Raw genomic sequence first — 18,122 nt, 5'->3', positions numbered from 1 at the left:
TCATTAGCAGATGGAATGTACTGTCAGAATGTAATAATTGCTGCTAGTTTGAGTGACTTTTTTGATACGGTAACCAAAAGTTATGAACATTGGGGGGGGGGGGGGAGGAGTTCATTAAAAACAACAACAACTGAATTTCTGTGCCATCTATAGTACCAAATGGCCAGTTTTCAGATTTTACATTCTTTTCCACTGTGAAGGCATAGAGCTGAATAACTAATGGAGAGGTTTCTCCACACAGCAGACTACTGTACCATATACAGATTTTCTGAGCGGTTCATAATTCAGCTCCCATGTTAAACAAAAAGAGACAGCTGTGCTAATGAAAAGGAGACCCCTAGGGGGACACAGGTACGTAACGGACATGACTAGCTACTTTTTGAATTATAGTTGCTCTCCAGTAAGGAAAGGCAGTATGCTTTTGTTTTTTAATTTCCGAGCAAATATTTGTGCTTGGAGAGGTTACACACACACACACACACACACACACACACACGACTAGAAACTACCAAGCCTATATCTATTTTCACCCAGGGGAGATGACAGAAAGCTAGACTGCCAGCATCCACAGACAATACACTTTATAACAGAGAAACCATTCCAGGAATGAAAGGTATAATCAGCCTGACTAGAAATTACAAAAAAGAGAGACTAGCCTATCAGTCCAAGTGACACCACACCACCGCATCACAAGCCAGTGGGATAAATTTACGCACCACGGCTGAGGGTGGGTGAGTAGGACTTCAAAATCTGGGTTTTAAAACCTGCGATATTTTCAGTCACAACTAGTAAACTTTCAGTCCAAAGCTTGGGTGGGAAGGGGAGGGGAGAGAGTGTTAAAGCAAAACACCACACAGTAATTTCAATGGCTAAGTGTATAGCAGGCATGTCCAACAGGTAGATTGTGATCTACCGGTAGATCACTGGACGTCTGCAGTAGATCGTTGGCTTCCCTCAAAGAAGAGAAACAACATTTTACCTCCTCCCTGAAAAAGCTCAACAACTTTCACCCAACCCCCCCCCCCCAAAATGGGCCTTCCTCATTCCTAAAAAAAGCTCAACAGCTTTGATCTGAACCCCCCAAAAGGGGGTAGATCACTGCCAGTTTTTAACTCTGTGAGTAGATCGCAGTCTCTTGGGAGTTTGCCACCCCTGGTGTATAGAATTCACTGGGTGATATTTGCATCATCATTCGAGGTAAACACACACAAAGGCACAACATAAAGTTCCAGTTCACACATTAGCCTCTAAAAGTGGTGTCATGGTTTAAAAGCCTCTGTACAGACGATGACAACAACAAAAAATGTTATTACGGTCGCAGACCAGCATAGCGTGTACATAAATTTACACCCCTTGATAACTTGTGACATTAGTGTAAACTTTTTTTAAAATAAAAATGCTTTGTTTTGTACTCCAGCATCTCACAATTTTTGTGCCTTTATACAAAAATCCATTTCAGATAGGAGAGCACTTTCTGGAGCCAGCTATGCTTATCATACAATAAGCAACAGAAAATGATGAAATTCAGAGCACGTAACATCTCCAGAGATTCAGCAGAAAGAATACCATTTTTATACTGCTCAGTGTATAAACAAACTTTTAACCAGAATAGATAGTGCCTAATGCACTTCTTCTGCCCATTTGAATTAAGTTAGCTACTTCCTTCTCCGCAACATATGCAGCTCTCAGTCTGAAATGCCAACTGCATTCTGACACACAAGGGAAGATCCTGCACAAATGACATTCTCTTAGTCCAGGGGTCAGCAAACTTTTTCAGCAGGGGGCCAGTCCGCTGTCCCTCAGACCTTGTGGGGGGACAGACTATATTTTGAAGAAAATAAATGATGCAAGGGCACCATGAGCCCCGGTGGCTGCTTACCTGTGTCTTGCAAGCAGCAGGGGCTGGTGGCGGAGGGACGATGAGCGGTGCGCGAAAGAGCTCTGGAGAGGGGCTGCTTAAAATGGTGGCCGCTTGAGCACTGCTGCTGCTGGCACCAACAAAGCCCAGCCCCCTTCCTCCTCTAGGCAGGGCGGGGAGAAGCCAGGAGGAGGGAGGGACGAGGCGCCGCCACCGTGTGAAGGAGAGGAAAAGAACATGCGTGCTGGTGATTCCTGGACTGTACTCCAGCATCTCACCATTTTTGTGCCTTTATACAAAAACCCATTTCAGATAGGAGAGCACTTTCCTGGACTGTCCGCAGGCCGGATCCAGAAGGCAATTGGGCTTGATCCAGCCTGCGGGCCTTAGTTTGCCGACCCATGTCTTAAGTCACTTCAGCACAGGGAGTCAAGACCACAGACTGCATCCATCCACACGGCCAAATGTGTATTGTACCGAGTGGTTGAGGCCAGTGGACAGTGAATCCAATTCTCTGGTTCAAATGTGGGCTGTGAACTCACAGGGTTCATAGCTCACAATTGGCCTCAAGCAGCATCCAGCACACTGACTTGGAGAAGAGGCGCCAGGAAGTTAACAAAATAGGAACAGATTGCAAGAATGCATCCTCTAGGTTGCTTGGGGTGGGGGTGGGGGATGGACGGACAGAGATTGGAATAGGTCATCAGAGCAAGAGATTAAGTAAGAGCTCAGTATGAGTTGGGAGCTTGTTGGAGCAAGCAATGTTTTTCCTAGGAGCTGTCCCAGGTACTGAAGAACCTGGGCTTGTCCACACTGGGGCATTGATATGAATGCAACTCGCTGCTTCTGTGTGTGAGTTTGCAGTCTGTGGGCCAGTGTTTTTAATCTCAGTACCTGGGATTAAACTGGATGGGGATCCAGAGACTCTTCTGGACAGGTAGGACAACCTGCATTCTCCCTTCCCATTCACCTTCCCAATGGGAAGCTAGCAGTGAGTGCAGGACTAGCAGTGAGGAAAGAACACACATGCACAAATACACTCCCCAGTTAACATTTACCAGAAAGAAGTACATGGGGGTGCACAACCAGTCAACCATTAACATACCTCTTTGCTGGGTTTTAGCTCTTCCAGGTTTTTTTTTGGGGGGGGGGATGTTGAAAGATGAAATTTTTGTGGTGAGGACTAGCAGTAACACATATGGTATATAGAATGATCTGAAATCTATCCATCTTCACCAAGAAATGACGAAGGAGTGGCATAGGTCAATTCAGTTCTACTGTTAAACCTTGAGAAACTTGCAGTGACAGCTAGCTGGATTTTACAGTCAACAAGAGTCGTCAGATGGAAAGCTACCTAAAAACTGTAGTCAGAAGCTAGTGTTTGCTTCTAAAGGCACTTTCTGAAGAAATTGGTTCTCAACCAGCCTTTCCTAGGGATTTTAAGCGCTTTATTTGTATCTTGAAATTGATTTTAGGGCTCTGTCTTTGTTCCTTTAACAGCGGCTGAACACAGAAATTTAGCCCTCCTTCCCAGTTATCTTCATGATAGGAAAAGCTCTACCAGTTTAATTTCTGTGTTTTAGACTACTTTTTAAGACACGTGGGCAAAAACAGGAGGAATAAAGATAAGGTTTCTCTCATTCACACTCTCTCAAAAGTACAACTTGATCCTATGCTTCTTTACTTAGCTGTAGGGAGGTGTGCACAAGATTGTGACTAATAATAATAATAATAATAATTTAATAATATATTTGTACCCTGTGCATCTGACAAGGTTGCCCCAGGCACTCTGGACAGCTTCCAACATATATAAAACACAACAAAACAGTAAAAAGCTTCCCTATACAGGGCTGTCTTCTAAAGGTTATATAGTTACTCATCTCATTGCTATAATAGGGGAGAAAAATTGGGGAGCATATTCAAAGAATGTTGAGGTTCTTAATGGCAAAGTGACTAAGAAGTATATTTGTTTTTGTGTAACACTCAGCAGTGTGGTGGTGGTCCCTTTGAAGATTTGGACAGAATGTTCCATAATAATTATGCTATAAAATGACGTAGCATCACTTTGTGGGAACATTCGGTCCAAATTGATACAGGGAAGGCTGTCAGGCTGCTGAGGGCACCCAACTTGCAACTTGAAATGGTGTCAAAGTTTCCTCCTTTTCAAAAAAAGAGGAGGAAAAAAAACACATTCAGGAACTTCATCTGTAAATATGAGCCCACCCTCACCTGAAAATTCTTAGATTCTCCCTAAATATTAACCCAATATTCAGGCAGGGGCGTTCTCACCTTATCCCCACCTCTGAAAGTAATGAAAAAGTCTGGGCTGATTGCTTCTCTGCCCAGCACTACAAAATGCCCTTAGGCGTCTCACTTCCATATGAATGTGGTTCACAGAATTATTTCTGAAGTGCTGAAATCACCATGAGATGATTCTCCTAAATTTTCATGAAAGCACCCAATCCCAATGCGGTAGAATCATAAGTTACTGTGCGGAGTAAGCCAATTGCCATTATTTTAAACATTCTTTATTCATTTCTACACTGCAAACTCACAATATGTGTGTGCGTGCATGCGCGCAACATACAAAATCTCGAATGAAACCCAAACAACATAGCAAATAAAATCAAGCAGCACACACTAAAATAAACTAAAATACAAAATGGGTCATCTGACAAGGACATAAAAACTCTAAGTTATTTTCTTATAAAAGGGCTTGTTGAAATTAAGTCTCAAGTTGACATGGTAGGGTAAGCCTAGCATCGTGTGCCAGTACTTTCACAAAACCACTTTACTATTTTTAAAAATCTCAATAGGGGGAGGGAAGTCATGTGAACAAGCCATGTCACTGAATGCTAATTACCTAGCTGTTACATTGGTTGTAACACAGAATCAATGAAGAAACTGACAGAAGAGAGCAGCAGGCTCATTCAACCTCCAGCCATTTAATCCAGTGCAATATGGGACTCATTACAGGAATTAATATCTTGCACTCTTTATTCCTCTGCCCACAGCGGCTGGCCTACTTATGTGAATCGAATAAGTGACACAGCTTGTTTTAAGTTTCCCTACCTCATCTTTAGGATATCAAGATACCATACATCTAAACAATTAACTGCTTTAAATTTAGCTTTCCCTTAAATTACTTTCTTTCTTGTACACATACAGTCTTTCTATATTTCCCCGCACTGTCTTTTGTATTTTGCAACGGCAGCTCCACTAAAAGCTTATTATACAGGGGGTTCAGGTTAGAGGGGGCGATCTAGGTGGATTGCAATTATTCCTTCAAGGGATGAGTTTTTGTTGCACACGCTGTACAATTAAGTGGAAGTTCCTGTCTATATTTTTCTCTTGTACTCATGGGGAAATCAATAAGAAATAAGGCTGCTTGTTATTTAGTGACCTTTAATTGTCCTGCAAGTATCAGGGAGTCTGTATCCACCAGCAGTTTATTAAAATTTGTAAGAGTGGCTGGCTTAAGATATGAAGTGTTCTAAAGGGGGAAAATGTTTTGAAATTGAGATCAGGGCATTAATACAGGGAGATAATGGCAGAGAACTCAGATTATGCAATAAGGAAGCAATTGCATTTCCTTTAGAAGTTTACACGCTTCTTAACAAATCCTTTATTTATTTTTAACATGATTATTCTTAAGACGAAGTATTATACTAGTTAGTTAAGACTCCAGAGTGACGTATTTTCAACTGGAACACATTTTATTTTCAAGTCACACAGGCACAATAAAAGGATGCTATTAACTAATTGTCTGAAGTTTAGCACCAGGTTATCTGCAAGAAGGATAGCAGTAATGTGTGTTAGTGATTTCCTTCAGAAGATATTGCCAATATCCTGATGCAGAGTGTACATTCTGTTGTCTTCAGTAGATGAAAATGATTCATAAGAAAGTTTAATATTACACAAAATAAGATTTAGCATTTCAATAAAGACTTCTGAGATTTATGAAGAAACATCCTAGACTGCAGGTTTCAGAGGCATAAGAGTCCTTCTTCAGAAAGCATGTTGTTAAAATGAAATAAGCATTTAGTTTATCATATATACACAAAAGCCATGTTGTGAAGCTCAGAGTTTAAACTACAACGTGCTGCACGTTTAAAGAATCACTCCAAGTTTTTATTAATCGGGCATAAGCCATTTCAATATATTCTCCCTAATTAAATTGATCATAACGGACCAGAGAGTGCTACATAATGCTATGATCAACGACAACAATGAGACCTGGAGGTGTTGTTGTTGTTTTAAATTGAACTGAAAAACGACGACAACAAATGGCCATTTAGCTACTGGCTAAACATATTCCACCTTCGTGTCAGTAGCGTTTTGGACAGAGAATTTTGCAAATGAAATTGAGCTGAATGCATTGATGGATTTCCACTTTGTGTATCCAATGTTTCTTCTGTTGAACGAGGACCAAGCACATAGCACCTAATGTTGTGCAAATGCAGTGCTGACCACTCATAGGGAGGGAGGACTGACTCCAGCCCACTATGAACCGGTGATTAGCTGTGGCAAAAGTGGATCTTTGGATCAGGGACTATAAATGTAAATCCTAGCTTAGATTATAGGAAACATAGTAAATAAAGTGATCACAATGCAGCAAGGTTAACTTGGGATCACAGTGGCATACCCCTTTTTCAAATGTTCTGCTACAACTTGTTTTGAATGTACGGTACATATTTATTGTCAGATAAAGATGTCAGACCATACAATAGCTTCTCCATTATCTGACGTGATTGTCCAGAATTCATGGTGCCTTTCATGTGAGTGTGGTTAGATGTAGTGCATAGAGTATTAGGCCTCAACATAGGATAAGCAGCTTCAAATCTCAGCTCAGCCATGAAGCTCACTGGCAGACTTGTGACAGTCACTATCATTCATCCAGAGGCAGAGTTAGGGGCGCACGGCCAGTTTGGTTGCACTAGGCGCAGAGCTTTGCGGGCACCACAACTACAATGTATAATGGGAAATGACAGGCAGGGAGCACCAAATTTTGGCATCACACGGGATGCCGCTGAATTTTGAGATCCCAAGGTCGGCATTATGTAGACAAAGTGCTATGTTATGGCAACCATATAAGCATCCCTAAACTCCTTAAGAGTAAGGGCAGAATGAAAATGTAACATAATAATTTCTGTGTGAGCAACATTCCCACCTGAATGTTTGCAAACCATAGAATTTAGATGACAATATAGTCAGTTGAAAAAAATATGTCACAAATTCTATGGTCTTTCAGGGATTGCCATCAGAATATTTATTCACATCTTGTAAATGTCAGAATACCTGGTATGTGCTGTCAGCTCTTGGCAGAGACAAACATGCACACCACATTCTAAAATTTGTAGCAGAGATACTTAAAACCTCATACTGCAGTAATGGGCAACCTTTTGAGCTTGGTGTGTCAAAATTCGCCAAAAAACCCGAGCATAACTCAGGTGGTGTGTCACTTCAAGAAAAAACCCATAATTTCACGATATTTATACTTTAAATAACAAAAATGTATAATTGTTTCCCCTTTTAAAAAAGGAAAAAGGGGAGGGCCGCGTGTCATCAAAAATGGCTATGTGTGTCAGTGCTGACACGCGTGTCATAGGTTCGCCATCACTGTCATACTGTGACAAAATGTATAAGGAACATGCAATTGTCCCTGACAAAAGCCACTGTAACATCACAAGAGCCTTAGATTGACCCATATGCTTTAAAATATCCCACAACCACTCTTTGTGAGGTACATTTCCCCTGGCTTTTGAACAACGCCACAACCTTCCTAACGCTATTCCTAAATTAGAGCAACTCAGAAGGATGGTGGAAAGGATGAACTGAAGCATCCTTCTTTTATGCATAACTTTTTTTGAAGCAGAATGTTTTAAAGCGGAGGCACATAGATTCCAGTTTTGGCTTCATGAATTTTTCATCTTGAGGGTCCACAAATATTACCAAAAATCATGTTCGATTTTTTGTGATGAATTTTGAATTTCCTCTGGTCAATAAATGGCAACTTGGTAAGAAGGCTTCCCTTGGAACTGTTTTTAAAAAAGCACACTAATAGCTAATGTTTAGATTTAGCTCTGTTTACATATTTGATAAGGAGGAGAATGAATAAAGCTCCAATTTATTCTGTGGAAAGATTAGCCAAACATAAATTATCTGTAAGACATGCGTCTAAAGAGAGGGTTGTGATGTGCCACTATCATTATATTAAAACGATTAGGCCTTGTTGACTCATGAACTGATGAGGATATAAAAATGAACAGACATCCAGAACAGTTATGAAGCACACTTGCATCCAGGACAGCAACACCAACAGTGGAATATCTGTCTCTCGATCTCTCGCCTTTGAAACCCAGGGCATGAAGTTTACACTCATAACAGTTGTTGTTGTTGTTTAGTCGTTTAGTCGTGTCCGACTCTTCGTGACCCCATGGACCATAGCACGCCAGGCACTCCTGTCTTGCACTGCCTCCCGCAGTTTGGTCAAACTCATGTTCGTAGCTTCGAGAACACTGTCCAACCATCTTGTCCTCTATCGTCCCCTTCTCCTAGTGCCCTCAATCTTTCCCAACATCAGGGTCTTTTCCAAGGATTCTTCTCTTCTCATGAGGTGGCCAAAGTATTGGAGCCTCAGCTTCACGATCTGTCCTTCCAGGGAGCACTCAGGGCTGATTTCCTTAAGAATTGATAGGTTTGATCTTCTTGCAGTCCATGGGACTCTCAAGAGTCTCCTCCAGCACCATAATTCAAAAGCATCAATTCTTCGGCGATCAGCCTTCTTTATGGTCCAGCTCTCACTTCCATACATCACTACTGTGAAAACCATAGCTTTAACTATACAGACCTTTGTCGGCAAGGTGATGTCTTTGCTTTTTAAGATGCTGTCTAGGTTTGTCATTGCTTTTCTCCCAAGAAGCAGGCGTCTTTTAATTTCGTGACTGCTGTCACCATCTGCAGTGATCAAGGAGCCCAAGAAAGTAACATCTCTCACTGCCTCCATTTCTTCCCCTAACAGTGCCTAGATGCAAAACACAGGACGCTGGGCTGGTGGAGTGATGGTACTCAGGGACAGCAAAGAATCCAGTTTAAAAATAAAAATAAAAAATGCCTGGGGGCAGCAAAAACCTCGGATTAGCCTGATATGCAAACTTCTTTCCACTGCTGTCCAGTCCTGTTTCTTGCCTCCCTTTCTGTCTAATTGATTCCAAGCTCAAACAGCTTTGGAATTAATTAAAACTGCATGGTATCATCATCATATCTAGCATGACAGGCAAAGACAGCATGAACAGCCTTGGCTCTGCGTGAAAGGAAACTTGTGGGGTGAAACCAGAGCACAGCAGCCAGATGTCATTGCAGGTTGGGGTGGGAGCGGAAGCACACCTGCCCAGGCACCCACCAGTGACTTTTCAGTGTGTAGAAGAATAATGTAAGCAAACACTCAGCAAAAGACAGAGGTTTTACTGACATGATTTCAACCTGCCTTTCCACATTAATTTGCTAGAGACATGGATCATTCCATACCCGCCTCTCTGCTTTTCTAACATATGATGCAACCACCGCCCTCAAACTTTCATGGGAACACATCAGGAAAAGGTGGTCTATACAGACAATTACTGCAGAAAATGACATTTATACTTAGAACACAAATAAGACTCCCTTTCAAAACATTGGTTAATCTTGCTGGCTTTAACTTTTCCTAGTCCCAAACACTAGTAAAACTTGCAGAATAGAAGGCTTGATTTAAGGAAGAAAATCCCAAGTACTTGTTTAAGCGTTACAAAGAAAGATCACATTTAGGGTTTTTAAAATACAAAATCAAGACAACTCAATCTCATTTCCTGCTGAAATTCCTTAGAACTGCTTGTTCTAAATGTGCTCAAGACAAAATCCAAGGCATTTCCTAAAGTGGTTCTTTAGACTTTGTTTACAAGAGCCTAATGTGCCCCCCCCCAATACTTAGATTAGTTATACTCAGGAGAGAATCAATGAAATTAATGGACATGACTGAGGTCCATTAATGTCATTGGATCTACTCTGCAAATGATTAACATTGGATAGAACCCTTGGGTAATGTTACATAATTCCTGAGCAAATAATATTTTAATGTGAGAACTGCAAAACTATTAAAAAAATCTATTAAAAAAAATTGTCACAAGGTTCTTTTCCGAGTATCACCTCAAACTGAGGTATGGAGGGTGATCACATGAGAAATAGCCTTTTCAGCAATGGCCCCCTGGCTGTGAAAATTCCTTGTCAGGACAGGCTCACCTAGTGTCTACCTTAATGTCTTTCCAGCACCAGGCAGAGACCTATTGTTTCAGAGGTCATTTATTTATTTATTTATTTATTTATTTATTTATAATTAATCTGGACATTTATACTATGGTTGTTTTAGTTTTGTGGAATTTATCCCTTTGGCTTTCTGTTGCAATTACAACTGTTGCTGATATGTTTTACTCTCTAGATATTTGCTTTGGAATGGCTATACAGTGGTACCTCACTAGACAAATGCCTCACAAGACAATTTTTTCGCAAGACGAATGCGTTTTGCGATTTCAATGGAGACTCGCAAGACGAAGTTTCCTATGGCGCGCTTCGCAAGATGAATTTTTTTCGTCCCATAGGGTGCCTCGCAAGACGATTTTTTTTAAATTCGTCTTGCAAGGCACCCTATGGGAAACCGCACTTCAATGCGTTCCTATGGGAGCCGCTTTGCAAAACGAATTTTTCACTATATGAAGCGACTCGCGGGACGAATTAAATTCGTCTTGCAAGGCACCACTGTATTGTGAACATCCCTGTGGTCTTCAGAAGAAGGGTGGTATACAAACTTAATAAATAATAAAAAAACTATACCGTTTTCATAGTTTTATCTGTTACTTTATTGGGTTTTGTTTTCTTGGAATTGTGGTACTTAATCAGTTTGATTTTCTGTATTGCTCAGAGAACTATTGTTCTTGGGCAATGGATCGATGGAATGAACGAATAGAGTACGCATAGGCAACCTCAGCCCTCCAGATGTTTTGGGACTACAATTCCCATCATCCCTGACCACCGGTCCTTTTAGCTAGGGATCATGGGAGTTGTAGTCCCAAAACATCTGGAGGGCTGAGGTTGCCTATGCCTGGAATAGAGTAACTTAAAAGACTGTCTCTTACTAAAGTGGTAAGAAGAGCAGACACTTTCTACTACAGTAAAATGAGGCCAGATAATTACATTTTCCAGAAGAGTTTCAGCTCCTGTGTGACATTCCTGTCTTCTGTCCAAGTATTTTGTTCTAAGCCATGATGCATCAAAGCATGCCTTTAAATAAAAATAGTCAGATGGGTACTCTTCTAAATTCAGTCAGCAGGCTGCTCTAATTTTCAGCCTTGAAAAATGTGTCACTTACTTATTTAATCTTTCTACACTTCCAACCCCTTTCTAAATCCAGAGCTGTTTTACAAACACAACCATATACTTTAAGCAAAATGCAAGGGCTGCATTTCTCAGCTGTTGCTATCTGATGTGCGTCTTTTACCGCTACATCTAACCTAGGTTTGTGCCTTGGATTTCCTTTGATACTTTAAAGTGGCAATGTGAGAAGAAATGATGAAAGATGTCACTGAAATCCTATGTTGTTTCGCATTTGCCGAGGACAGCTCTAATCCACGAATTATTGGACAAGATAATGGCTTCATTAGCATGCACTTCAGGGCCCTAAATACATCCATTAGTGACAGTTTTGAAGTAGCGGTGCTATGGTGTGTCATTTCCCACTGAGGAAAGCTGAAATTAGTGGGACTCCGAAATGTACAATAGGTGTCAGCTCAATGCCCTCTTGATCATAGGATTGGGGTAGGGGGTTGATTGGAGGAGTATGGGGAAAAGATTTCCAAAGCTCTTTCTCAAGCAAAGTTTCAGACCTCCACCACTCTCCCCTGTCTAGCCGTGACAAGCTTCCAGTTAAAAGATTATTGTCAAGACCCTTGAATGATGTCTCTTTTGAAGAAGAAATGGCAGATGTGTACATGCACACATAATCACTCTGATCATCATCATTCCTGAATCCTGACATTGCACAGAAAGGCAGGCCACTGTTCTTCTCAAAACGGACAGGCCACTTAATTTGCAAATGTCCGTGCCACCTGCTTTTGCTTCTCTGTTACAAGATAAAAAGGACATGCTCCTAGAGGAGGGCTCGCAGATCAGGCATGCTGTTCTGGAAGGCTCCCCAACACTGTGTAGTGCATACCCTCCAACATTTCTCCAATGAAAATAGGGACATCCTTTTCATTTATTTATTTATTTATTTATTTATTTATTTATTTGTAGTAGTAGTATACCCCGCCCATCAGACTGGGTTCCCCAGCCAATCTGGGCAGCTTCCAACATATATAAGAACATAATAAAACATTAAACATTAAAACATTAAAAAACTTAACATTAAAAAACCATGCTGGGCTGCCCTCAGATGTATTCTAGAGGCCGATTCTTGGCTCTTGGGGTCGCATAATTCCATATACGCGCCAACATTTCTCTGATTAAAATAGGGACATCCTAAGGAAAAGCAGGGCATTCTGGGATCAAATCAGAAACCAGGACGGCTTCTGTAAATCCGGATCTGTCCCTGGAAAATAGGGACACTTGGAGGGTCTGGTAGTAGTGGCTTTTCAGAAGGCACAAGGGGGATGGAATACACTTCTGTAGAACAGCAGAAACACCACCACAGGTGACTGAGGCCGTATTAAATAGTACATTTTAGACAGTTCTTCAAAGGCAGCATGTAATTCACCATCCAAATTAAAACCACCCAACCATCCAAATTAAAACTGGCTAGTACAGGAATAGGTGCAGTTGGCACATCATTCAAAGGTGTGTGAAGATGCTCCTGGACAGAGGCACTACCTGGTATTCTGAAAGCTAGGTGCTCCCAAACTACAAACCTAACTCTTCAGGTGAAGTTAGCCTCAGTTAAGGAGGGTAGAACTCCCCATTTAACTAGTACAAAACACACACACACACACACACACACACACACACACACACACACACGGTTAAGAATACCCAGCCTTTACAGTCTGTGAGCTGGATATTACATGGCTAACTTGCTCAGGGGCTGAACTCTCCTGGCCATTACACCACTGCTTTCTCCCATGCACAGTAGCTGCAGGTTCCCCAGGCTGAAGCACCCTGTCACGCTAAATGATGAGCTTCACATTTAAAGTCATGCCAGCTTACTGGGGAAGAAGCTCGAGAGCAGCACTGCCTTTCCCTGGCCACAGGGATCCACCTCATCTGCTGCTGCTACTTCCCTAAGCCTGCTGCCCAACTTTCCTCCTGGAGGTCCAAGTGAGATTATTCTCCCAGGGGCCTCTGCAATGTCCTCTCATTCTGTGAAGGCTGTTTTGGTGGCTGAGAAGTGGTGCCTGGATATGGTGCTACTGACTGGGGGAGTACACGGCTCATACTGGTCCTGCCATTTTGCACAGGGTGCTCAGCAGATCAGGAGCAAGCCCTTGCAGAGAGGGCTTTGTATTACGTGAAAGGTCAACAGAGAGCCCTCCAGGGCATTTGTCTCTTTCTGCCACTGGGAGGGAAGCCAGGAGGAGACAGCAGCTGTAGCTGCTGGGCGGCAGCGCACTAAGAAAGAAGCCTGAATAAAAAGGCCAGACAGCGACCAGTGCCATTCTCGAGCTTCCCTTGCCCCTCCATTGGTCTTCCAACTCTCTCGGGTGTTGTGGGGTCTGCTCATGGATTATCAAATAGGCATTACTGATAAAGGGTAGACTGCATTTCAAGCTCACGTCACTTAACCCACTTTAAGTACCAGGCCAAGCTCACAGCAAGTCACTAGCTAGAAAGCCAAGGCAGATTTGTTTTCAGAATGATCACTATCATCAATGATGACTGCATCTTAACAGCTTTAATTCTTAGTGAACTTTTTTTTAAAAAAAAAATGTCGCCCATTTTGTTTGAGGTGCTTACAATACATTTTCTATTATCCTAGGCTATCGGGGCTAAAAGGTATCTTACATTCAAAAGCATGGGTAGGCAAACTAAGGCCCAGGGGCTGGATCCGGCCCAATCATCTTCTAAATCCGGCCCACGGATGGTCCGGGAATCAGCGTGTTTTTACATGAGTAGACTGCCTGCTTTTATTTAAAGTGCATCTCTGGGTTATTTGTGGGGCATAGGAATTTGTTCACCCCCCCTAAATATAGTCTGGCCCCCCACAAGGTCTGAGGGACAGTGGATCGGCTCCCTGCTGAAAAAGTTTGCTGACCCCCCCATTCAAAAGGCATACAACAGTGGGCAAATGACCCATTTTCTGCTGGAAAAGTCACTTCAGGAGAGGGTGGGTGGGAAAAGGCATAGCCACGTATATTTTTGCTGGTTGTTTTTTATCTCCTCTGACAGTTGCCACCCAAAGTTCATCCATGGGGAGATGTTAATAACTCATTAACATGGTATAAACTGCTCACCTCAATCAGAATTATCACACACTGAAAACTAAAAAGGAACAACCAGCGCAGGCAGGGCTCGACCCATCAGATAAGGCATTTGCTATCACAGAAAAATACTACATTCAAAACAGTAACCATAATCCTTTGTGCACGAAGTCTCTACTGGGTTTAAGTGGAGCTTCATTACACAAGACTGCAACCATTAAGAAGGCAGCATCTAATTTAGGTGTTCCATAATGTTTCCACCTGCAACATTAATCTTTTCCTAAGTTGCTAGGAGCTGAAGGCAAAAAGCAAAATAATTTCCCCTTGGATTTGACAAACTTAGATATGAGATATTCATGTTCCTCCCCACCTGCAGATAAATATATATTTGCAAAAAATATGCAGAATTCCAGAACACATATGGATAAACATGTATTATTGGTGCTCATTAACCTATAATAGATAATTTCTTTCCTTGATTATCTTCATTTTGTTTTAAGAAGAGCCTCATTAACTGTATTATATTTCCTAACGTTTTTATAAGCATCCAAAGTTATTCTGCAATTAGAGGAGGAAAGTCTGGGTCTGTTGCAACAGCTACTTTCCAAAGTAAAGAAATTTTGTTTGTTTTAAATTAGAACATCTCACATCATCAGCTCCCAATTTTGGTGAGAAATGTGTTATAGCAGCAGCTGAATAAAACAATTCTTTTTCTCAAAATGTCTTTAAGCGCATTGTTAAAAAAAAGTTATAATGCAATACCATGCCCACATACTGCCTACTCCTGATATCTACTACATTGCTATTCTGTTTGTTAGAAAACACAGGGCCTTCTGTATTCCAGAAGGAGGTTGTAGAACTTGCCCTTAGAATGCTTCAGTTGGTTCCCTTGGCTGTCAAGCTGTAGGCCGTCAAACCCACTTTATTTCACCTAGCTTCCAGTTTGCTTTCAAACGTGATGTGGACCAATTGCACACACTTCGCTTTCGTTTATTGCATTGCATTGGTCTTCTGCTTCACCCTTCTCTCTTGCTCCTGATTTCCCCTCATTTGTAAATAAACCTCCTGCATTTCAATTGAAGTGCAGCATTTGTTCTCGTCCAGATGAGGAGCATTCTCACACCCCCAAACCCACCTTAGAAACCCCTCTCTGTGCAGGCTGCCACTGTTGTGCAAAATGCAGAAAACTAAGATGAGGGGGCACCTAGCACCACTTCCTTTCCCATTCTTGAACTGCATATTGTTTTGAACTGTGCACTGAGTGAGAGTAGCACTATATACAGCAGTGATGCAGTTTATGCCACAGGCTTTGCTCTAAGAAGTAGGCACAACTCTGTCGGTCTGGGTGTTTTAGGACCCTTAACAATCTATGGTTCTCGGGGCACAATTTTTAAAGTTGGCTCGGGTGCCAAAATGCCTCAGGCAGTCCCTGTGCATAGGGATGGATGTATACTCTGCTCACATGGGGTGCAGAGACCCACAACATATACCCAAGCCTTCTACAACATGCAAGGTTCCACAGTAGGTGTTCAGAGATGTTCCTCAGCCTCCATGCCTACTTGTTCCCTGAAGGCAGAATTTTGAAAACGACTGCTTGAGAGAAAGGAAAATGAATAAACTACTAAGAATCTGTCATTACCACTTTCAGGCTATTCTTACTTTAATTAAACACATACAATATGCATGTAGCTAGGTTTTTTTGTTTTGTTTTTAAGGGAAGAGTTATTTTTTCATATTATGTAGGCTGGAAACAGCATCTCACAGATGCAATGCTTTCATTATTTCCAAAACAGAAATGATACTAATTATATCATCTGTCTTCATTATAAAAGCTAAACAAAACTTTTCATTCATAGAGAACTGCTATTTAGTCAATTAACAGGTAATGACCCATAATACAAAGAAGATTGAAATTGGGAATTACATTCATGTGAGTTTGGTTCCGTCTCCCCTCAATTTTGTTCTTTCAGTGAGTGGGAAGAACTGTCTCTTCACTAATTCTTTTCCATTAATGGCTTCTCATAACTCTTGGGAGTTGGTCCAAAAACCAGTAAAACCCAAATGAGAACAAAATTGACTTTTAAAAAGATCATTCACTCCAGTGATGTAAACAGCTTACTAAATCAATCTGCCACACGAGCAAGAATTAACTTGGCAGTGGAACAGAAATTACACATTTCAAAGTTCTGTATTTCTCAAACTGCATAATCATACACACACAAAATCTCCAGGATGGTCTTGAGTTCAGCAGAGCCACGCATTTTAAAAACACGAGATCCGTATGCTCAAAATAGGGATATCTTTCTAATTGAGGAGAAAAGCTAACAGTGCACGCCTTGTATTGAAATCTGATCCTTGCGCAAGCACCTCTCTGCTTCTCCTATACTCATTAAAGTAAATGACTTCAATGAGCATTAGGACCAAGGAAATCTTTTAAAGTGCCTCCAAATGTTTATAGAAGCATTGCTAGTCATTCATTAGTGCCTTCCATGCTGGCCATTCATTAGTGCTTCTAATTTCTGAATCAAAGGGAAATAACACCTCCAAATTATCCCAGAGACTATTATGAAGAACACACTCTAATGAGAAAAGCCACCACTGTGGTTCTCTCCACAATTGGACCAATGCCAAAGGTAAGGGAAAAAAGAAGTGCACTGATGCATTGCAAGACAAGCCCTCACATGGACAAAGGCATTTCGATGCTGGAAACAAAAGTCCAAATGGCATCCCACCTACTGGAGCCATAAGGAGTCCAGTTGTAGTGCTCAGAGATCATTTATTGCCATCATCCACCCCAACTTAAAATGCCACCTGAAGCTTCACCCTGCTGCACAGTAGGACCGGTCCAGACAGAGGGAACTTTCCTATGCGCCTTCTCAAACCTGGAGCCGGTCATGGCATTAGTCAGAAAAGCATAGCCCTAAAGCAGTAAATCTCCCAAGGGCTAGTCCAAAACTTTTAATCCACCCAGTCTGAAATGTGGAAGCCACATGTGGTCATGCTTCATGTAAAGGCTGTAACATTTAAACCCAGATTGGCACCTGTTGGATAATAATAATAATAATTTATTGTTTATACCCCGCCCATCTGGCTGGGTTTCCCAGCCACTCTGGGCGGCTTCCAACAGAACACCAAAATACAATAATCTATTAAACATTAAAAGCTTCCCTAAACACCACTCAGGTCTAAAATGCTACTGTGCAGAAATGTTTTTTTTTATCTTGGTTTCCACATGGACAATTATCTGCAAACCCTTTTCATGTGATTCAACTGGCTATGTAAAATATCTTCACTAGTAAGATTTTAGAAAATTCAGGGGGCGGGGTGCTTATGAAATTTATGTTGCGCAATTATTTCTAATCACATCAGATTAGTCTGGAACAATCTTCATTTGCTATCATCTATTATCTCCCATTTGCAGTCTTTTTCTATGCCCTTTTCCCATTCAATATTTGTTCCTCTGAGCTCTTACATGATTTTTTTTTGAAGTTAATAATATATTTGCAGTTAGCAGGTTCATTTTTCTTCCTTTTCTTAGGCCGCCCTATACCTGCCTGTCTTTGAAACCTACTTGCAGTTAATCCATTCATTTTAAAACAACCTTGCTGTATGACCTGCAATTTCAGGAATCAGCTCCTATTTTATTCCTGGACGGAGATGATCTGTGCCCCATTTTTCTCACTCCATGCCAATTTGAGCACATTAAGGAGCTTTTAACTGTGCCTCAGGATTAAATACAGCAACTCCTTCCCCCACGCTTGTTTGCATCAGCCAGCCTTTAAGCCTGACCTCTTTCAACTTCCTCCTTACTTATGCCATGCCAAACT

General features: G+C 41.5%; 1 protein-coding gene across 3 annotated transcripts in view; it reads right to left on the bottom strand.

Annotated features, from left to right (window-relative positions):
* KLHL29 (kelch like family member 29) overlaps positions 1 to 18,122 on the bottom strand; it is a 391,592-nt gene that overhangs the window by 135,883 nt on the left and 237,587 nt on the right. The gene's annotated exons all lie outside the window — the stretch shown is intronic.

This window comes from Zootoca vivipara, chromosome 3 (assembly GCF_963506605.1).
Source record: "Zootoca vivipara chromosome 3, rZooViv1.1, whole genome shotgun sequence".
In the NCBI taxonomy this organism is placed as follows: Eukaryota; Metazoa; Chordata; class Lepidosauria; order Squamata; family Lacertidae; genus Zootoca; species Zootoca vivipara.
This window is presented reverse-complemented; position numbering and strand designations above follow the sequence as displayed.